Below are 24,293 nucleotides of genomic sequence, written 5' to 3' on the forward strand. Positions count from 1 at the left end.
CCTGGGTGGCTCAGCTGGTTAAGTGTCCGAATCGACTTCAGCTCAAGTCATGATCTCATGATTTGGTTCGTGTGTTTAAGCCTTGTGTGGGATTCTCTCTCTTGGGATTCTCTCTCTGTATCTCTCTCTCCATCCTTCCCCTGCTGTCTCTCTCCTTCTCTCTCTCTCTCTCTCAAAATAAATAAACTTAAAAATAAATAAATAGATAAATAAATAAATAAATAAATAATAAAAATTATCATTTTGTCTTTGGACGCTTAAGAAGCAGTACTAGGCTTCATAACTTCCTATGCAGGATGCGTATACTCCATGCAGACTCTAGCTACCTATATTGTCATCCTACCAGATACTAAAACTGAGATAATTGAGAATGAGGGTGAAAGATGAGTGTTAAATTTTAAGTTTACTTATGAATTTTGTGGAAATTAATGGACTATGTAGGCATATAAAGAGAATATTGGAAGTACGAAAATGGATTAAATATGCAAAATATATAAATATATAAAATATTTTATCTGATTTAGTACAGTTATTTAAATGAAAAATTTCCCAAAGGCATAAAACTGAACTCACTGAGTATAATTAAAAAACAAAACAAAAATATTACACTGATGGTTTGGGGATGGGGCTGGGGGGATGGGTGAAATAGGTGATGGTGATTAAGGAGTGCACTTGTGATTAGCACTAGGTGTTACATGGTAGTGTTGAATCATGCTACTGCATACCTGAAACTAATATAACACTCTATGTTAACTAGAATTAACATAAAATTTTTAAAAATAATAAAAAAAAATTAAACTGTTTTAAGGAACCAATGGCTTTAAATGACACTGGACTGGATGGACTTAACAGATATATTCAGAAAATTTCATTCTAAAGCAGAATTCACATTCTCCTCAAGTGTACCTGGAACATTATCCAGAATAGATCACATATGGGGACACAAATCAGCTCTCAACAAGGAGAAAAATATCAAGATCATACCGTGCATATTTTCAGAGCATAACACTATGAAACTCGAAATCAACCACAAGAAAAAATTTGGAAAGACATTAAATATTTGGAGAATAAAGAACATCCTACTAAAATAACGAATGGGTTAACCAAGAAGTTAAAGAGGAAATTAAAAAGTACATGGAAGCCAATGAAAGTGATAACACCACAACCCAAAACCTCTGGGATACAGCAAAGGTGGTCATAAGAGGAAAGTATATAGCAATCCAGCCCTTTCTAAAGAAGGAAGAAAGGTCTCAGATACACAACCTAATGTTACACCTAAGAGAGCTGGAAAAAGAACAGCAAATAAAACCCAAAAACAGAAGAAGGCAGGAAATAATCAATATTAAAGCAGAAATCAATGCTATAAAAAAAAAAAAGCAACATTTGAACAGATCAATGAAATCAGGAACTGGTTCTTTGAAAGATTAACAAAATTGATAACCCCCTAGCCAGTCCGATCAAAAAGAAAAAGAAAAGGACCCAAATAAATAAAATCAAGAATGAAAGAGGAGAGATCACAACCAACACTGCAGAAATACAAGCAATAATAAGACAACATTATGAGCAATTATAGGAAAAAAAAAAAGGACAATCTGGAAAAAATGGACAGATTTTTAGAAACATATAAACTACCAAAACCAAAACAGGAAGAAATAGAAAATTTGAACAGACCCATAACCGGTAAAGAAATTGAACTAGTAATCAAAAACCTCCCAAAAATATAAGAGTCTAGGGCCAGATGGCTTTCCAGGGGAATTCTACCAAACATTAAAGAGGAGTTAACACCTCTTCTTTTGAAGCTGTTCCAAAAAAATAGAAATGGAAGGAAAACTTCCAAACTCATTCTATGAGACCAACATTACTTTGATTCCAAAACTCTACAAAGACCCCACTAAAAAGGAGAACTACAGACCAATTTCCCTGATGAACATGGATACAAAAATTCTCAACAAGATAATACCCAACCGGATCCAGCAATACGTTAAAAGAATTATTCACCACGATCAAATGGGATTTATACCTGGGATGCAAGGCTGGTTTAATATCTGTAAATCAATCAATGTGATACATCACATTAATAAAAGGACCAGAACCACATGATCCTCTCAACAGATGCAGAGAAAGCATTTGACAAAATACTTTTTTTTTTCTTGGTGAAAAAAAAAAAAAACTCAAGAAAGTAGGGATATAAAAATCATAAGATCATAAAAGATCATAAAAGCCATATATGAAAGACCCACTGGTAATATCATCCTCAACAGGGAAAAACTGAGAGCTTTCCCCCTAAGGTCAGGAACATGACAGGGATGTCCACTCTCTCCAAGTTATTCAACATCATATTGGAAGTCCTAGCCTTGGCAATCAGACAACACAAAGGAATAAAAGACATCCAAATTGGGAAGGAGGAAGTCAAACTTTCACTCCTCGCATACAACATGATACTCTATATGGAAAACCCAAAATATTCCACCAAAAAAAAAAAAACTGCTAGAACTGACCCAGGAATTCAGCAACTTAGCAGAATATAAAATCAATGCACAGAAATTGATTGCATTTCTATACACCAACAGTGAAGCAACAGAAAGAAAAATCAAGGAATCGATCCCAGTTACAATTGCACCAAAAACCATAAAATACCTAGGAATAAACCTAACAGAATTGAGAAATCTATACACTGAAAACTATAGACTGCTTATGAAAGAAATTGAAGAAGACACAAAAAAATGGAAAAAGATTCCATGTTTATGGATTGGAAGAAGATGTATTGTTAAAATGTTGATACTAATCAAAGCAATGCACATATTTAATACAATCCCTATAGAGATAACACCAGCATTCTTCACAGAGTTAGAACAAAGAATCCTAAAATTTGTATGGAACTAGAAAGACCCCAAATAGCCAAAGCAAACCTGAAAAAGAAAACCAAAGCTGGAGGCATCACAATCTCAGACTTCAAGATGTATTATAAAGCTGTAATCATCAAGAATAGAAAACCCTGAAATGGACCCACAAATGTATGGCCAAGTAATCTTTGACAAAGCAGGAAAGAATATCCAATGGAATAAAGACAGTCTCTTTAACAAATGGTGTTGGGAAAACTGGACAGCGATGTACAGAAGAATGAACGTGGAGCACTTTCTTACACCATACACAAAAATAAACTCAAAATGTATGAAAGACCTAAATGTAAGACAGGAAGCCATCAAAATCCTCGAGGAGAAAGCAGGCCTCTGATCTTGGCTGCAGCAACTTCTTACTCAACACGTCTCTGGAGGCAAGGGAAACAAAAGCAAAAATGAACTACTTGGACCTCATTAAAAAAAAAAAAAAGTTTATGCACAGCAAAGGAAACAATCAGCAAAACTAAAAGGCAACTGACAGAATGGGAGAAGATATTTGCAAACGACATATGAGATAAAGGGTTAATATCCAAAATCTATAAAGAACTTACCAAACTCAACACCCAAAAAACAAATAATCCAGTGAAGAAATGGGCAAAAGACATGAATAGACACTTCTCCAAAGAATACATCCGGATGGCCAACCGACACATGAAAAGATGTTCAATGTCACTCATCATCAGGGAAACACAAATCAAAACTACAATGAGATACCACCTCACACCTGTCAGAATGGCTAACATTAACAACTCAGGCAACAACAGATGTTGGTGAGGATGTGAAGAAAGGGAAACTCTTGTGCACTGTTGGTGGGAATGAAAAATGGTGCAGCCAGTCTGGAAAACAGTATGGAGGTTCCTCAAAAAATTAAAAATAGAACTACCTATGACCCAGTAATTGCACTACTAGGTATTTACCCAAATGATGCAGGTGTGTTGTTTCAAAAGGACACATGCACCCCAATGTTTATAGCAGTACTGTCGACGATAACCAAAGTATGGAAAGAACCCAAATGTCCATCAACTGATGAATGGATAAAGAAGATATGGTATATATATACAATGGAGTATCACTAGGCAATCAAAAAGAAGGAAATCTTGCCATTTGCAACTACGTGGATGGAACTAGAGAGTATTATGCTAAGCAAAATTAGAGAAAGACAAATATCATATGACTTCACTCTGTGGAATTTAAGATACAAAACAAATGAACATTAGGGAAGGGAAGCAAAATTAATATAAAGACAAGAATAGGACAACATATAAGAGACTCTTAAATATAGAGAACAAACTAAGGATTGCTGGAAGGGTTGTGGGCGGGAGGATGGGCAAAATGGGCAAGGGGCATTGAAGAAGATACTTGTTGGGATGAGCACTGGGTGTTATACATAGGGGATGAATCACTGAAATCATTATTGCACTATATGCTAACTAACTTGGATGTAAATAAAACACACACACACACACACACACACACACACACGTAAAACATACTGGTGATGGGGGCATACTGGTGATACAAGTGGCTCAGTCGGTTAAGTACCTGGCTCTTGATTTTGGGTCAGATCATAATCTCACGGTTCATGGGACTGAGCCCTGTGTTAGGCTGTGTGCTGTCAGCTTGAGATTCTCTCTCTCCCTCTCTCTCTCTCTGCCCCTCCCCCACTAGTTTTCTCTCTCTCTCTCTCTCTCTCTCTCTCTCTCTCTCTCTCTCAAAAATAAACATTTATTTTTTTTATTTAAAAAAAAATTTTTTAATGTTTGTTTATTTTTGAGACAGAGAGAGACAGAGCATGAACAGGGGAGGGGCAGAGAGAGAGAGGGAGACACAGAATCTGAAACGGGCTCCAGGCTCTGAGCTGTCAGCACAGAGCCCGACGCAGGGCTCGAACTCATAGACCGTGAGATCATGACCTGAGCCGAAGTCGGACGCTTAACTGACTGAGCCACCCAGGCGACCCAAAAATAAACATTTAAAAAAAGAGAGAGAGAGATAGCAGTAATGCTTAATAAGTTCTATATTTCTTTTGTTTCCCCTTAGAGTACCAAAGTTAATTAGAAAATATACTACATTCCAAGTGCTATGCTGAATTTTTATATGCATTTTTGCATTTTATCCTCACAAAAGTCCTTTGTCTACATTTCACAGAAAAGTAAACAGGGATAGGATGGTTAAGTACCTTTTCCAGATATAAACAGCCAGCCAAGGTGAACTCCACCTGAATATAATAGCCTGATGAAAGCCTAATGCTTTTAAGTATTGCACAATGCTGTTTCCTGATCTACTAAAATTAATTTACACTGGGTGTTAAAATGTATTTACTTGAAAAGAAAATTTTTCTTTATATAAAGTTCTTAGACTGCTTGTTCTATACGCATAAACATGGTTTTTTTTTGACAATGTGACATTTAAGACTTGTAGTTACATAATATTCAGGCACAGAATACCTTCTATAACTTCATAAAATTACATAGTGACTCAATCCTACTGACTTGCATTTCTATTCATTTAAGTACCTATTCTGTAATTATGAAAAAGGTGACAAGAGATAGACTAGACCTGGAAGCATACTGATAGATGAGGGCATGAGGGAGTACCCTGGAGTGCTGCTTACATAGCTAAATACACATGAAAAAGTTAAATTGGTTATATATCCTTAATATTCTGTGCACCATATTGTATATAAGTTGTGCCTTAATTTAAACAGACACAGATGGGGTGCCTGAGTGGCTTAGTCAGTTAAGCGCCAGACTTTGGCTTAGGTCCTGATCTCACCATTTGTGAGTTTGAGCCCCCATCAGGCTCTGCTGTCAACACAGAGCCTGCTTAGGATCTTCTGTCCCCCTCTCTCTCTGCCCCTCCCCAGTTCACATGTGCTTGTGTCCACTCTCTCTCTCTCTTTCAAAAATAAATAAATATTTAAAAAATTTAAAAATAAACAGTTTCAGAAAAGAAGGAGAGGGGAGGGGAGGGGAGGAGAGGAGAAGAAAGGAAAGGAAAGGAAAGGAAAGGAAAGGAAAGGAAAGGATAGGAAAGGAAAGGAAAGGAAAGGAGAGACTGTTGTGATATGACAAGGAGGCACAGGAGGTTTGGGTAGAAAATCAGGTGTTGAGTTTGAGGCAAATTACAGGTGGAGGTATCAAGTGACAATCGATTACATGAATCTGGGATTCAGTCTAGAATGGAAATAAAAATTTGGGAATCATCACAGCATAGATGATACTTAAAGTCATGATGCAAAGTCCATCAACTGATGAATGGATAAAGAAAATGTGTTACACACACACACACACACACACACACACACACACACACACACAATGGAATACCATTCAGCAATCAAAAAGAATGAAATATTGCTGTTTGCAGCACCATGGATGGAACTAGAGGGTATTATACAAAGCAAAATAAGTCAGTCAGAGAAGACAGATACCCTATGATTTCACTTCATATGTGGAATTTGAGAAACTCAACAGATGAACATGGGGGAGGGAAGGAAAAATAAAATAAAAACAGAGACGGAGGCAAACCATAACAGACTCTTAAATACAGAGAACAAACAGGTTTGACAGATGGAGCTGGGTGGGGGGATGGGCTCAATGGGTGATGGGCATTAAGGAGGACACTTGTTGGAATGAGCACTGGGTGTTGTATGAAGAGATGAATCACTGAGTTCTACTCCTGAAGCCAAGACAACACCACTTTAACTAAGTTGAATTTAAATTAAGAAAAGAAAATATGTGTTTCAAAAACTAGAAAATATTTATATTTCAAATTAAAACTAATAGAATTAAAAAAATAAAGTCATGATGCAACATTAGATTCCTAGGGAGTGAGTGAAGTAATATGCGAAATCCCAGAATATGGTGAAGCTTGTGAAAATAAGACGTAAAGGTCCACCAAAAGTGTCAAAAACAGAAGAATTAGAAAGGATTAAAGAACGTAATACAGAGTATAGTGTAAATGAATGCCACAAAGACAGATTACTAATTCCTATTTTATTTTTATTTCTTCTATCAAGGGATGAATCTTTAAACTCTATAGCTCAGTATGCAATTATCTGAAGGAAAGAAAAGAACAATTTAATCTGTGAGGAGAGAGTAACAAATCATCTAATGCTTGGGGGATATTGAAAAGTTTTTCCAAGTAATCATAGTATCACTATAAGTTAGCCTTGAAAAACGCTGAAGAAGAACAATATAAGGTGACTGACATGACAAGTGCAAGGGACAGACAAAAAAAACTTGAAAGCTTGAGACTAACCTGCTGGAAATTCTTATTATTTAAATTTTTTTTCTTTTATATTTTAGCATCTTGAACCATGGTTTCACATATAAAGTAGAGTAATAAACAAACTTGCCTCTAAAAAATGTTTTACAAAACTCAATGTTTCTCTTTTTGATAGTTTATTCATATAAATCAAGATTGATCTCATTTTATAAAACTATGTGTGTGTGCTTACTGTTCATCTAAATGTTCAGTAGAATTTCATTAAATTCTTATTAAAGCATGGGGACTCTTTGCAAATACTATTATGGATATTTGGAAATGGTTGAAAATGCTAATTAGAGGGAAAATATCAAAGTCTAGTTCTCTCTACTTGTTTAGCACAAGATTCTGACCTTGACTGGGTGCTACTAATCAATGTTTCCAGTAACTTCTGTGCAATCAGGCAATTAGGCTGTGCATTGGGTCAGAAATGACCAATCTCTGAGAAATTTATGAATATAATTTTATTTCTTAGTTAAACCAAGTGAACTTAGTTAAACCAAATTAAAACAATTTCAGTTGAAATGTTTGGGAAGTCCCAAAACTCCAGTGAGGGTAACCTAGATTTACTCTCTTAAGATAAGATTGGAATGTAATTATAATTTATTAAATTGCAACTTAATAAGGAAAGACTATATAATTAAACAGGGTAGGTCACTGTAAGGCAGTGGCCCTTAATTAGTCATTCCCGCAACCAGGAGCATCAACTTCACCCGGAAATTGTGAACTGTATTTTGTGAGACTGATGTAGATATTTCAAGAAGAAGGTATTGCCAAAGAAATCCTTAATGCATTTCCTGTTCTATGCAAAAGAACACTACCTTTATCAAAAATAAAGGAAAGAGTAGTTGACATCTCCACCTCTTTGGTAAACATGGAACATCACTTCTATTTCTGTGAAGAGGAAGGAATAAGAGCCAACTTCCCTTTGAGACATAATAAATACAAGGAAGAAACTTATTTAAAGGAATCATGAAAGTTTAGTTGATTCTGAAGTTCTTCCACTCTCTTTAATACCATGTTTATTATTTAAAATTGTAAGTTGATATATTGGTTGTTTGGTGCACGTACAATTGGAGGAAAAAGTAAAAGTATCTAAATGTTTCGTGTAAAGAAACATACTACAGTATATTTGATGGAATAAGAACACTGAAAGTAAAAAGCAACCATAGGCATTGATATATATCAAGTTATAATGTAGTACCTACTGGGTATCCAGCACCATTGTTATATGTCTGGCAAGCAAGTGCTAGTCTTTCATTCAAATATAGATATAGATATAGATATAGATAAATTATATTTATATTTATATTGAGGATTTACCATTTCACATGTGCTGATTAGTTGCATTGGGAAATCCTGACATCATGGAAAGTATAGATCTCCTTCATCACCTTAAAATAATGCAGGTAGATTTTATATTATTTTCTAAATATAAAGAACTCCATTACTGTAGGTCATTTGATTCAACTTTTTTGTTGGCAACTTGGAGTTATGAGTCAAGGTGCTGACTTGCCAAATTCAGGTTGAACTACAGCTTGCAAGGATAAAGAATAAGCTGAAAGTCAAGAAGAAAGTGAGCAATGAGGTGAAGCCAACTCACTCTACAACAAAGAAAGAAAGAGGAAGAGAAGGGAATGGAGAAAAAAGAAAGGAAGGAAGGAAGGGAAAGGAAGGGGAAAAAAGAAGGAAGGAAGGGAAAGGAAAGAAGAAAATAATAGAAAGCAAAAAGACTTTGATTCTGGTATACTCTTGGGTCACTGAATCAGGGTAAGCAGGAGGTAGCTGAGAAACTAAATTAATTTAAATCTTCTTTGGTGGAATACTGAAGGTATTAACCCATTCTTCCTACTATGAAGCCATGTGGAGAAATGAGAAGCTAAGAATCTCTAGAGAATCATGACCCGCACCTGCTCCCATTGTCTGAACTCACACATCATACAATTACTTAACTCTCTGAGCTGCAGTTTTTCTAAGTGTCAATAATTTTTTGCCCAATTACCTCAGTCTTGTGATATCACAACATAACATTTCTGAACATTTCATGACAGTAAAAAAAACGTTATACAAACATTGGGTATCATTATCATTCTGCTCAGACTACATGAGGAGCATTATTTTCTAATGTATAATTCTGAATACGAGCCTTCAGTAAAAGATGACTTAGAGGAAAAGTCCCTGAAAATGATGACTTATAAACTCTTGAAACAACAAGATAAAAAATTGAGGTTCTGGGAATATGATACTATCCTTAAATATCATTAAACCCCATTCCCTGGGCTATTAATTTTTAGTGTGCTAACTTATCAAATCCAATTCACCATATACACTGCTACCAAACCATACTTCCTAGAGCATACTTATGGTTTTAACTTCTGCTTAAAAATCTTCCAACAGATTCTCTTTCCTATAAATTAGAGCATTTGGTTGAAAGGTTATGACCTTCTAAATTGGCTATAAACTCTATTCCCAACCATGTTCATTTCCCATAGTAGGATAATGTAACTATTTGCAAGTCCCTAGAAGATTCCATGGTAAGAATAAGTAGAGTTCCCTCTTGCTGTAGTATCCCAAGGCTATTCCAGCTCATCTATGATAGGAAGGATGTGATGTTTGATTTTCCTCTTTAAGGCATCAATATCACCAATATATGGAACATAACTTGCATTTACTGCATACCTGCTAAATCCAATATATGTACCTGATAGTCTATAAATTTCAATTCTTATTCATTAGAGTGTATGATTTCAAAATATTTACTTTTATGCATATCCCTAATTAACTGCATAGATGTATTAGTATTCTTTTATTGAAAAATAAGAAAACTCAATCCAAAATGACATAAACTGTACAGGGCATTTTCTCAATTGTATGACTAAAAATAAAAACCAAATGTGGGCACACTGCTGGAGCCAAAGTTTTCAATGTCCTTAAGTCACCAGATTCATTTCTCTGCAGTCCTCTCAATTCTGTTCCCCTCCCTGTTTTAGCTTTATCTGCAGGTTATGTTGCAATCCTATTAAAAATCAATCTGTAGTTTTTTTTTTATTTTTTTTCAACGTTTATTTATTTTTGGGACAGAGAGAGACAGAGCATGAACGGGGGAGGGGCAGAGAGAGAGGGAGACACAGAATCGGAAACAGGCTCCAGGCTCTGAGCCATCAGCCCAGAGCCTGACGCGGGGCTCAAACTCATGGACCGCGAGATCGTGACCTGGCTGAAGTCGGACGCTTAACCGACTGCGCCACCCAGGCGCCCCACAATCTGTAGTTTTAAACATGGAACTAAAAGCAAGATACTTGTCTCCTCAGTGAATGGCTTTTTACACAGCAACAGGGAATGAATAAAGAAGTGAGATTTAATTGTCACCTCCCAGTTTCCTTAAGCCAAATTTCAAGGAATAAGAACGTCTGTAACTCAAGGAGGGGTAATGAGATGCAGCTTCTTACCACTGCAGACAGGGCACAGGACTGATGGCAGACAACCATGTAGGTTGGTGAGTGAGAAGCTGGGGCTTCTCTGTCTAGTCAAGGGACAAAAAGAAATTTCACTAGTGGAATGTAACAGCATGTGGCAGGCATGGGACTGGGTGTTCTCTCTGCTACCTCAAACTTCCCAGGAATGATAGTCAGGAGGCCATGGGGACCAAGGAGCAATGGGGCAATATCAACTAATTACTAATTACATATAGTCACAGCTCTTATAAAGAATGGCTTGGCATTAGCAAAGTAGGCTGTCCATGAACATATGGCCCATCCATTCTTCTAAATTATTTTTAAGAATCACATCACATTTTAAACAACATCTGATTATCAGTTACAATTGCCAAATTATAATGAGTATGTCAGCCTCTATTCCATTTAAAACCTAGAAATTTCAAATAATGGGGGGGCAGGGGGAGATGCATTGGTTGATCAAAGGAAAGGTGTTTCCTACTGAAGCTATACATAATAAGCAAACCAAGAATTATAAGAAATTTTCTGTTTTTTTTTATTTACTTTGCTTTGGACTCCTCATCATTTCATTCACTCAACAAATACTTATTTAGTATTTACTATATGCCAGGCAATGTTACCTGTGCTCAAAATTTATAAAAACATACAAAACTCCTTACCCTTACGTTCTAGAAGAGGGAGACAGGTAATTATGAGTATAAATTAGAAAAATATATATTAGGATTCATGGTAATAGGCTCGGAGTTGAGGGAGCAAGGTGGAAACTACTGGAAAATGGGATCAGAGGAGTAAATAGTGGGAAGCAAATCATGTAGGGCCTCCTGGCCTATTGGTAAGCCTCCTTGCTTATTTTCAGAGTGAGATGGGAGATGCTGGAAGAGAGATTCTGGAGAAGCTGCCAAAGGGTTTTTCAACAGAAGAATGGCATAGTTCGATCAATGTTTTAACAAAATTTTTCTACTGCCGTGAGGTTGGACTAGATGTGGACAGTTAGGAAGCTGTAGTAAATATTAAGGACAAGAGATGAAGATGGGTTCTGGGCAATGATGAGGAAGTATATGATTCTGGATATACTTTGAATGGAAGGTTATCAAAATTTGCTGATGGATCTGATGTGGGAGTAAGAGAGAGAGAGAAAAATCAAGAGTATGAGGTTTGGAACTGAACAATAAGAATTAGGGAATTGTTATTTCACGGGAGGGAGAAGATTCAGGATGATCATATTTCAGTGGAAAGATCAGGAGTCCAATTTTGGATAAGTTGTGCATGCCTTTAGGTAACCAAGTAGAGATGTTGAGTAGGTAGTTGGGAATTTGAATAAGGAGTTCAGGGAAGAGCTCCAGAGTGGGGTATAAAAGTGGGAATCCTCAGCATATAAAAATATATATTTAAAGACATTAGATTTGATGAGATCATGGAGGGAGTGTAAATAGGAAAGAGAAAATGTCTGAAGATAGCCCTAGGATACTAAAACATTAACAGTTCTGAGAGAAAAAAAAATGAAGAGTGGCCTCTGAGGTATGAATTAATTGCACCTCACTAGAAGCCACATGAAAAATAGAATGGTTGAAGGATGAGAGATAAACTGCCAATACATCAAACAAGAGAAGAGGACCAACAATTGAGTCATTGATGCCCTTTAAAAAGGCAGTTTTCATGGAGTCCTAGGGGAAAAATTTTGATTAGAGGCAGCTCAACAAAGAACTGAAGAGTGTGATTATAACAGTGGCAACCATAATCATAGATATTCCAACTACATATCCAGATAACACATCCAAATGAGGGAAAAGTAAGTAATATCTTTACACTGGCATGTAAACATTTATCCTGAGGTTCATATGAATTGAGCTAGCTTAGGTCATATGCTTCTTTCAATCACTGTGGAATAAAGTGGCTTGAGTAGTGTTCTGAATGAGTTTAGTTGAAGCTCTATGTAGCCCCCTCCCTTGTCAGGAACCAGATGAGTACTGATGGGAAGAAGGAAGGCAAACATGATGTTAGAAGGTCATCAAAAATCGTTCACCAAACTGATGTCCTTCATAAATCTTAGTCATAACAATACAACACAAAACTGGATGGGGATACCTACACCAAAGTGTTTGCTGATGCTTGCATTAAGCACACATAAAAGAAAATGTATTTTCTTGAGTTCAATCAAATAAAATATATGAACAGAATTAAATTTTTAGCATGAAATATTTTGGACATAAGTATATATAGATGGTTATCAAACTAAAATTGTTCAATTGTTTCTGAATATAAATATTACACCTGTAGAATAACTCTTATAACACTCATTTCTACTAAAAACTAAAGACTGCCCATTAAAAAATTCATAACCTGGAACATGAAAATATACTTTTATTTCATTACCCATATCTTATTAAATGTTCTATATGAATTATTTTTCTTTAAAATGCCTGATGAATAGATTGAGTTATAATCCTAGTAAGTAGGTAATTTGATTAAGTGTATTGATTTCACTTGGTAATGTGTCTCTAGAATATCAAGTCCTCTACCTTTTATATTTATTTAAATTTTAGTTAACATACAGAGCGATATTGGTTTCAGGAGTAGAATTCAGTGATTCATCATTTACATACAACACCCAGTGCTCATCACAAGTGCCCTCCTCAATTCCCATCACCCATCTAGCTCATCTCCCACCCACCTTCCTCCATCAGCCCTCAGTTTGTTCTCTTTCATTAATTTTTAAATTTAAAAAGTCATGAATACAAACTACTTTCTGAACTTATTTTCTTCTGTCTCTTTACTGCATAAACACAAAATATTCCCAAGTCACTAAGAAAACATGAATATTGCTGTTAGTTTATTTTGCAGAACAAATGAAATCTGTTTGCCTTAATCTTTCCTATGCATGTCATCTAGGACATTCTGGACTATGAATGAAAAGGAAGAAGACAAAAAGATAGAAGCAGAAGAGGCAAAGAAAAGAGGAGGAAAAAGAAGAAGAGGAAGCAGAGGACAAGAAGCAGCAGCCCAGATTAATTTGTATAATCATTATATAAGTAGATGCCTTTCCCATGTTGTCACCGCAAATCCTACCACAGCAATACCTATTTTTATTAAACTTAGCTAAAAAACACAAACAGTGGGCATTTATTACCTTTTATACCTGAATAAATAAGGCAATGCATTATAGTCTCTAAATGCTTGACCAGACTTCTCAAAAGGGGAGCAAAACCACTGGAAAACTACTCTGTATTGGACACTTTCTTATGTATTTTCTTATTTTAGCCTCACAATCAAATTGGGAAGCAATTTTGGTAATCAGAAAAGTAGAAATTAGACATTTTTAGTACCATGCCTGACTTTGTGTACCTTTTAAGTTGGAATTGGAATTTGATTCCAGTGTCTTTGTTTCAACTCCTTTAGTTATTTTTTTTTTCCATTAGACGCTTCTCAAATGAGAAGGAAACCATTAGGGCAGGCAATATTTTTCTCTACTCCATGTCTGATTATGACAAGACGTAGCTAGAATAAACAATGCAAAATACCTGATTTGTGTTTATTTTTAAAAGCAAAAGTTTTCTTCTTATTACAAATTTCTTTTGTACACTGATGCAATCTGATCTAATTTGGTTTCCTAATCCTTACACTGTTTTGCCCAAAGAGGTAACTGAGATAACTCTAAAGCAGCTTGTATTAACTTTCTTAGCTGATAAATTCATATGTATAGTGATATTAATAAATCAGATACTCACTGCATAAATTGCTTACATCTGAATTTCATGGTCTCAAAGGGAATTTTTTTAATTGTCAAATTTCTCTTTCTCTCTCTCTTTTAAATTTTAGAATGAGTTCTAACATTCAATGAGACTATAGCTTTTTAAAAAATCCATCAAATGGGTAATGTTAACCTAGAGGGAGAAAACAAGTATCATGAGTCAGGTTTCCTAGAAGGGAAGCCAAAGGGAGGAATTCTGATTCAGGTGATTTGTTGGGGAATGCTCTCAGGAGGAGAGTAAGGAAAACAGGATAGGGGAGAGATAAGCAAGAAATCGGCTTTTACTGGAGACTAACTTCATTCTGACCATACTACAAGCACACTCTAGGCATACATTGCATGTCAAAATTAATCCCATCTTGAAACAAGGGAACTGGCCTTTTTATAGAGGTATCTGGCTCTTAAGTTCCCCTAAATGTTAGAAAGTGCATAACATCCTAGGGCAAGGGCAAGGGCTGTGTTGAAAAGAGGGCTGCTGAGCCATTAACCATGCAGACATAAACCAACATTCAGGACAGCTGGGAGACGTGTGCACCAGCTGGTGAAGAGACTCTGGGCACCATCAGTGTCCATGACTTAAATGGTGCCTTAACAAAGGAGGCTCTTTTCAACCGATACTGGCACAAAAGGAAATAAAGGATATCCCATTATTTCTGCCCCATTTTATTAGTGATAGTAACTAAGGACACAGCAGCAATGACACTTTCATTATTTCTTTGAGTGCTTGTTTTTAATGAGATGGGGGCAATTCATACCACAAGGAATTGCACACATAGATTATCTGAAGCCAGTGTAGAATGACATGGGATTCTCAGTTCACAGGTGGAAGACCATCTTTGCCTGGGGGAAAGAGGAGGTAGGGAAACTTGCCACAAAAACATTCAAATTGGCACTGCTCATACTTCACAGCTGCACAAAGCAAACTGGAATCTCACTTCCTCTTGTTCTGGGGTAGCAAATCCCTCAGAGGGAATTAATAATCAATAATTTCATACCTATAGATTATCAAAAGTATTTCTCTAACTTGGTAAGAAAATAATAAATATTAGGATAAACTGCAATGATTTATCTTATAACTAAGGAAAATTATAAATGGCATTATTTGCAAGAACATTTGTAAAAGACCAGGTAAATCCTCAAATTCACCTGAGCCATTTATGCAGGTTAACACATGATATTCCTGGAATTTCTTACATGTATCTTCTTTTACATGCCTTGATAGAAATGCCCCAGGTTATTGAATAGAAACCGTAACTTGAAAGACAAGTAGAATATCTGACAATTGAAAGATCATTTCAATCTGATAATTAAGTCACCCCAATTCAGGAAGCTATTATTATTTCACCCTAGTCTGATCATACCTGAAGATCTGAGCCAACAAGAAATTAAGAGACACTGAGAGAAAAATACTTATAAAATTCCATCAACATGGAAAAAAGGAAGACAAGAAATGAAAGCAGAATGAAAGGTTAGCATGCTACTGAAGTAACATGAGTGAGTAATAAAGTGTGCACTTTATAAAAGGCCTTCAACAAATGCTATGTTGGAAATATTTATGTGCTAACAAATCAGTTCATTAATTCCAGTGGGAAGATAATTTATGCAAGAGGTTTATAACACATTTATAACACATATGGACACATAAACACGAACAAGATATAAACAAGACCTAGTCTTCGTTTCACTACAAAGATATTTGTACAAAGATATTAAAGACCCAATTTCCAAAATATTTCTTTTATTAAACAAAACTAATTGCAAGATAGCATTCTAATTTAGGGATCCATTAGTTATTATCCATTTTCCAGTTAAAACGTGGTCAGTTTTGTCCAAAGATACCAAAAAAAAAAAAAACAGATGAAGCCCAGAGTGCCTACCTGTATTATTCTCAAAAGTTGGGGGCTCTACTGACTGAACCAAAAGAATTCCTAGTTTCTGGTTGCTTAGCCTTAACAGCCAACTTTCTTTAATTGTGTGTTCAAGAAAATTAATTCAGACATGTCAAAAGAACCCCATTTGGGCCATCTGAGATTCAAGTTATCCTTAGGTATATTTTCTCACTGAAGGAAGCCCTTGCAAGAATGGGCTCCCTATGTTTTGTACAGGTAGCCTGCTGGAGTTTCCTGTGGGTGGTTGTTAGTTTTCCTGGAGCTGCTCAGCTTTCAAAGTAGGATTCCCTATTTCTTTTAGTTTCAGCTTTGGAATAAGTTTGAATAAAATCTACCGATGGTAAGTGTAGTAGATCAAGAGGGTGCTGTTTATGAAGGTCACTTCTAAAGTCCTGCGGAACATTCTCTTATGTGTCTGGGTTTGTCCCAGTGAGGTCTAAGACAGGGGGCTCAGAGCAGACGTCTCCTTATCTGACCCTTGCCTTTAGCAGATGAAGTGTTATTTCCATGGTGTTGCTCTGATCTGAAAGGTTTGTGTGTTTGTTTGTCCTCTGTGAAAATGTGTTTGCTTCACTCTTATTTCTTCTTGTGTGAGAATTTCCAACCTAATCTTTTATAAGTCTACCCTGGTTCTTAGAATTCACCCAGGGGCTTTTAGAAACCTCTCTTTTGTTCCCAGAAGGGGGCGCTATAGCTCAAGTTGGCCGTTTGACCTTTGTCCACCAACTATGGCCTGTTTTCTCTTTGGGCTCACTTTACTGGGCTCCTTCTCCCAAGCTCACTCAGGAGCAAGCACAAGGACTCAGCAACGAATGGGGACTAGATAATAGGTGTAGAACTCAGAGCATTGAGGGTGCACGTGGATCTGCTAGGGATATCTCCAGGGTGTCACTCCAAGACATTCATGGTTCTGCTAAACACAATCCCTTTAACACCATTTGAAATTCTTATCAGTGTCTTCCTGACTATCCTCCCTATGCCCTCCACCCCAACCCCACAACCCACCCCCGACCGGGGCTGGAGCTCCCAACTCCCTACTCCAAGTGTTGGTGGGGAGAAATCGGTTTCTCCAGCCACATCCTGTTTATCTGGGGTAGTGGACTATCGGGCACCACTTTGTTTTTCCCCTGCAGAAGAGATAGACTTTGCTGGATAAATCGTCCCCCACACAGTGTTTCCTTGAGGGGCCAAATTCCTATTCCCCCCCCCTCCACCCTCCAGTCGTGTGCTGGAGTCTCCTAGAGGAGGAATGCTGGATTTCTGCAGGTTCTCTCTTGGGCCTGAATACCTGTCCCGGCATAAAGCCCAGCAGCAGGACGGATCCAGGCAGTTTTGCTGGTGAAATTCCTCAGTGGACTCTTGGAGTCATTACTAGGTTCTAAAATACCACAAAGTCGCTTGTGTTCAGGTATGGATGCCTTCTCCGTTTGTTTATTTATTTATTTATTATTTTTTTTTTTTAATTTTTTAACGTTTATTTATTTTTGAGACAGAGAGAGACAGAGCATAAACGGGGGAGGGTCAGAGAGAGGGAGACACAGAATCTGAAACAGGCTCCAGGCTCTGAGCGGTCAGCACAGAGCCGGAAGCGGGTCTCAAACTCACCAACCGCGAGATCATGACCTGAGCCGAAGTCGGATGCTTAACCGACTGGGCCACCCAGGCGCCCCTTCTCCGTTTTTTTAAAAGGAAGATAAAAAGGGGGGCCTGGGTGGCTCAGGTCATTATCTCAAGATTTGTGGGATGGAGATCGGCTTGTGCTAACAGCGTGGAGCCTGCTTTGGATTCTCTGTCTCCCTCTCCCTCAAAAATAAGTAAACATTTTTAAAAATAATTAATTAATTAAATTTTTAAAATTTAGAAAAATACAGGAGATAAAAAGAGAATGTCTTACACTGCCCTACTGCCATCACTCCCACATATTCTTCTCTATATTCTTCATAGTATCTTGCTTAGTCTAGTGTTGCTAACAAATTGTTTAAAAATTAGTGAAATGGAATAATAATCACTAGGTGCCTACAATATTGCAAGCACTGGATTTTTTTAATGAATGAACTTACTTAATAATGAACTTATTTAATAATAACCTCAACATCTCATGATTATTAATATTATTCCATTTTTCAGATGAGGAAATGGAGGCACAAAGAGGATATATCACTTGCTCAAGTTTTCTCAGCTAGTGAGTGGTAAAGGGGTATGAACAAGGGTGACTGCCTCCAGAGACCACCCCCTAAAATGTGGCTGCCTTCCTAATCTAGCTCAATACAATATTGGAGGCAAATTATTTTTTAATGAAAGCATGAGAAATTAACAGTTTTCAGAAAAAAATGTATTACATAAATTTTTACATAAAGCTCATCTTTTCCCTTTTGATTTATATGGGAGATCTTTTCCTTCACTAAGTTATGATAATACATTTCTAGAAAATTATTGGAACATTTTGTTTCAATATGGTGGCATTCTGGTAATAAAAATAAAGTAAAAATTAATTTTCTATGTTCATTAAATCTCATATTAGAAGGTATGATCAAATTAATAATGGAACATAATGTGGGATTTTATAACATGTATTATATAAATCTTAGACTACATAAAGGCAATTTACTAAAAGCTGAGTGATCAGTTTGTGATTCCATGGAATGCTATTAAGAAAAAAAAAATACATAAATCTCTCCCTTAGCTAAATAGTGTTACGCTATCGAGCGAGACCATTGCAGTAAAGCATAACCATTCCTAACCCATTATTACAAACACTGTTAAACCTAGTTATAAGAAAACAGTAATTATTAACAAAGTTCCTCTTTAGAATTTAATAATGGTACTGTAGTACTGAAGCCAATGATAAGATCTTTTAGGTTGTTTGTTTTTTTTTTTTTTCCAAATACATTACTACCACCTTGCACAACTCAGAGTAACCAAACAGGAAAAAGAAGCACTTGGTGTTCTCTCTCTCTCTCTCTCTCTCTCTCCATATATATATATATATATATATATATATGCATGTATATATATGTATATATATACACATATGTATACGTATACATATGTATACACACACACACACACACACACACACACACACATATATACTGCTGTGCCAAAGATCAAAATATGTTCATTCCCTTTTGGACATAAAACATATTATTTTTCCCATCTGCTTATCTCAGGTAAAACATTTGCTGAATTATTTAATAAAAAGAGCTATTCCTTTTACTAAAAGGAAAACCTTTAGTAACCTTTAATTTTATTCTCAACTTTACTACTAATAGATGGGAGTATAAATTATTAGGATTTTTAAAATTTTCTCAGCATTGCTTTAGTCCAATTTGTCTGCCAAATAACTCAAAAGATAGATCATGCATGGAATAGTGTGTTTAGGGGCACCTGGGTGGCTCAGTCAGTTGGTTGAAACCCACTCTTGGTTTCAGCTCAGGTCATGATCTCACGGTTCATGAGTTTGAGACCCGTGTTGGGCTCCACACTGCTGGTGCAGAAGAAGTCTGCTTGAGAGTCTCTCTCTTTCCCTCTCTCTCTGTTCCTCCCCTTCCCTCTCTCTCTCTCAAAATAAATGAATAAAAAGTTTTTTTAAAAAAAGAATAGTGTGTTTATATTTGGCATAACACTTTTTAATAGGAGTTATAGATAAATTGGAATGCATTCAGAACAAAGCTGCTAGGGTAATAATATTAAAAACTACAAAACTACATTGTACGTAAATTGATTGAAGGTGGTTGGCTACCCAACTTTTCAGACAGGAACCCTAACAGGACAATGATAGCCAACTTTAATTGTTAATGGTCATGAAAAATAATTTTTAAAAATTTAATGGGGAAAAAAAAAGGTGTTCAAGAGAACAAACTGAGGGTGGATGGGGGAGTGAGGGAGAGGGGAAAATGAGTGATGGACACTGAGAAGGGCACTTGTTGGGATGAGCACCAGGTGTTGTCTGTAAGCAATGAACCGTGGGAATCTACCCCCAAAAACCAAGAGCACACTTTATGTTAGCCAATTTGACAGTAAATTATATTTTTAAAAAAAGAACTGGTTTTCAAAATAAAACAGAGATTATTATAAAAGTGCCACTTTGCAACTCTTTAGTAACATAATAATAACAGGAGAGAATTATCTGAAATAAAAGTGTAATGAGATGATAATCCATCACTCTGTAGAAGTATTCGCTGTTACTACCTTGCTGGATAGCCTTGCAGACCCGTTACTTGCTTTTTTCAGTAACATTAAAGATTACATTAAAGATTATTATGACCAAAAGAAGTTTTTAGAAACAAGTGATTGTTTTTAATCCATGTAGAATAAAATTCTATAATTTCTTTTGATTTGAATGTTGTTGATACCCAGGGTCGCATTATTTGCAGGTGTACAACATGGTGAGTCTACTTCTCTGTACATTATGCTGTGCTCACCACAAACAGCATCTGTCACTGTTCAAGGCTATTATAATATCATTGACTATACTCCCTATGTCGTGCCCTTTATTTCCATGACTTACTCATTCCATAAGTGGAAGCTTGTATCTCCCACGCCTCTTCCCTCAGTTTTCGCATCCCTCCCACCCCCCTCCCCCACCACATTTCCCTCTGGCAACTATCAGTTTGTTCCCTGTATTTATATGTCTGGTTCTGCTTTTTGCGAAAAACGTTTTAAGTTTTTTACTGTTTATTTATTTTTGAGAGACAGAGACAGAGAACGAGCAGGGGAGGGGCAGACAAAGAGGAAGACACAGAATCTGAAGCAGGCTCCAGGCTCCAAGCTGTCAGCACAGAGCTGACACAGGGTTTGAGCCCAAGAACTGCGATATCGTGACCTGAGCCAAAATCTGATGCTTAACCAACTGAGCTACCCAGGCACCCTGAAAAACAATGTTTTAAACTAGCTTCTTTACAGTTAGAGTTGCTCATCAGTGATATGAATTATTACACGTTAAAGTTTTACTTTTCCTATGGAGAATGGGCTCAGTGGTCCATGAGGAACAAGTGCAAACATTGGCTCTGTTACTAAGTAGTTTTGTGGCCTTCAGTTCACCAATGACTTAACCCAGAGCTCCTTTTTCCTTATCTATAAAGAGGCAGTAGCAATACATTTCTTGCAGGGATTTTGTAAAGAGTAAATATGATAGGCTATGTTAAGTACCTAGCCTACTTCATAGGACATAATAGATTCTCAATGAAAGCAAATTTATTCAATAAAAATTAAGAAATACTCTGTGAGATGCCAGTCCCCAAAATTCTTAGGAACCTTACTACAAACTTGTCTTCTGCTTGCATACCTTTGGTGAACTGTAAAGACAGTGGAACACCATCTCCTTTTTCTATGTATATTTAAATCCTACCAATCTACCTTGAAATTGTCTTTGTGGTTCCAATCTTCAGAAATCTCTCTCTCCTTTTTCTGAGCTTCCGTGACTCTTGTATATTCCATTCACATGGCACAACCTGTATTCCTTAGTGTTGTCACTGATTCTGTCCCTGGAATATTCCATTGCCAGTGGAAACATTGGGAAAGTCATGAAGACTCCACATAAAAGAGGCAAGCCATGTGAAGACTTCCCCCATCATTGTGATAATGGGCTTTGCAATAATTAATATCCATCCTGCATCTTTATGTGGTTATGTCTACCTCACAGAGGATGACAGCCTCAGAATCTGCCCTGATATATGTATTTCCCGCTTCTGCTTCTGAGTCCTTTTTCCTACTTCAGGCATTTTGACCTTGGCAGTGATAACAGAACTAAAAATGAAATGGTAAGTTCAGTTGTCATTTGAGACTGGTGGTGACTAAAATAAGGTAGGCATTGAGGTAGTTGGGCGGAGCAAAGTTAAGCCAAAGTAGAGATGAAGTTTTCCTTTAAGTACTACTTTTCTATTAGCTCCTTTTTCTCAGGGAGGGGAAAGGCAAATGTATAGATACGGACTATACAGTCTCAGATAGGGTCAGGGAAGCCAAGGAATGTATGAAAGAGAAACTGGGTGGTGTTCTCCCCAATGTGGCCACCTCTCCCATCACACACACACACACACACACACACACACACACACACACACACACACACTCTACCAACTACATCACTTGATTCTTCCCTCATAGCTGCATTTCATGGGAAGCAGGCACCTGAAAAGAACTTTGAAAAGAAACTTTGGGCTATTTTAAGCACATATGTTGTAAGTTCCAGCTACCTTCTATTAATCCTTAGACACTACATTCACACATAAATATACACACCAGAGTGTCTGCTAGCATAAGATACTATTCCTTTGTATGGTTTGTTGAATGGAGTGTGAGCTAGATTTGGGTACCCTGTTTGCTATGTTTCCCCCTGTGTACAATCCCCTCTGACCACACACACACACACACACATATACATACTGGGCTAAATAAGTAGCACCTGAGATATATTGGGAACCAAGCTTATTTCTGTTACTGTGAACCTTACTGGAACAGCATAGGGGGATTTATTTTATTTCATAAAGATGTGTGGGTTGTGTGAACTCTGTATCTGCTCTGTCAGTATGCCTATTAAGTGGTTTAGGACTATCACCTTGGGGCTCCTGGGTGGCTTAGTTGATTAAATGTCTGACTTAGTTTCAGCTCAGGTCATGATGTCATGGTTCATGGGAATGAGCCCTGTGTTGGGCTCTGTGCTATATGGAGCCTGTTTGGGATTCTGTCTCTCTCTCTCTCTGCCTTTTGTCTCTGCTTGCACGTGCACTCTCACTCAAAAGAAATAAAACATTTAAAAAATTCTAAAACAAAAAAGACTATTACTTCTTACGTAGGTAGTGAGCTTTGAATAACAGAATATGTAAAAAAATAAATGGGCTTTCCCTAAGACAACATAGTTTTGGATAACTAATATTTTAATTCAAGGAGCAGCATTTTATTTGCCTTTTATTTCATTTTAGCCAATCCCTGCATGCATGCGGGTAAGTATGCAAATTGTGCCCATTTCATCAGAAAACATGGACATGGTACAGAAGATATGGAGAAAGCTGCATGGCTTCTTGAAAATGCCCTTCAGAAATAAAATAAAACAGCCTTTAATGGTAATGTTTCACCTTTAAAAGTGGTACAAATGACTCCACTGAAAAACAAAGTGACTGTAAAAATTTCGTTGTCTTCTTTTAGATGATCTCACAAGTTTTGAAAAACTCTTCAATTGAGTACACACTCTTTCATCAACTGACTTTGATAAATCTGAATAAAGGAAATCAGGCAATAAAAATAGTAAATTCAGTAACTGTGGATAATTGATTCCCTAACACTATGTATTCACTTTGTTATTTGTGGCTCTTAGATTGTCTCCAATTTTTCACCATTTCAAGCATAGCTATAGTAAATATTTTCACACATGTCCTTGTAAACATGCACCAGCATTCTCTGGGACTATAATTGCTGGGTGAAAGATAATTTGCATTTTCAACTTTACTGGAAATTGCCTAATTACTCTTCCAACTAGCAGAACCAGTTTACCACATTCCCAGCAACAGAGAATAGGATTTCCAGTTTCTCTATATCCTTAAAACACTGGGGTTAATTGCATTTTTAAAAATTTACAAATGATACTCTGTTATGGTTTAAATTTTTATTCCTTTAATTATTAGTAAGGTTGCAAATATTTCCATATGTTCCTTGGCCATTTGGCAATTTCTCCTTAGTATACTGCCTACTGTAATTTTCTATTTATGGTAATGGGGGGAGGGCATGATTTTTCTTATTATAGGAGTTCCTTATATATTCTCTATAGTAAGTTATGTGCTTTGAAAATACCTTCTCCTTGTTTGTGGCTTACTTTTTCAATGTTTAAATGATGTATTTTGATACAAATAATTTAAATTTTGATACATTCCAATGTGTTGATTTTTTTTTTGCTTTTTTCCTTTTGTGTTACATAAATGCTTTTTCCACTGATTTTATAAGATACTCACCTATTTTCTTTCAAAAATGTTAAAAGTTTAACTTTTCATAAAAGTAGTTATTAGTAGTTTTTTTCACATTTCATGATGATGGCACTGGT

Source organism: Acinonyx jubatus, chromosome B2 (assembly GCF_027475565.1).
Source record: "Acinonyx jubatus isolate Ajub_Pintada_27869175 chromosome B2, VMU_Ajub_asm_v1.0, whole genome shotgun sequence".
NCBI classification, from domain to species: domain Eukaryota; kingdom Metazoa; phylum Chordata; class Mammalia; order Carnivora; family Felidae; genus Acinonyx; species Acinonyx jubatus.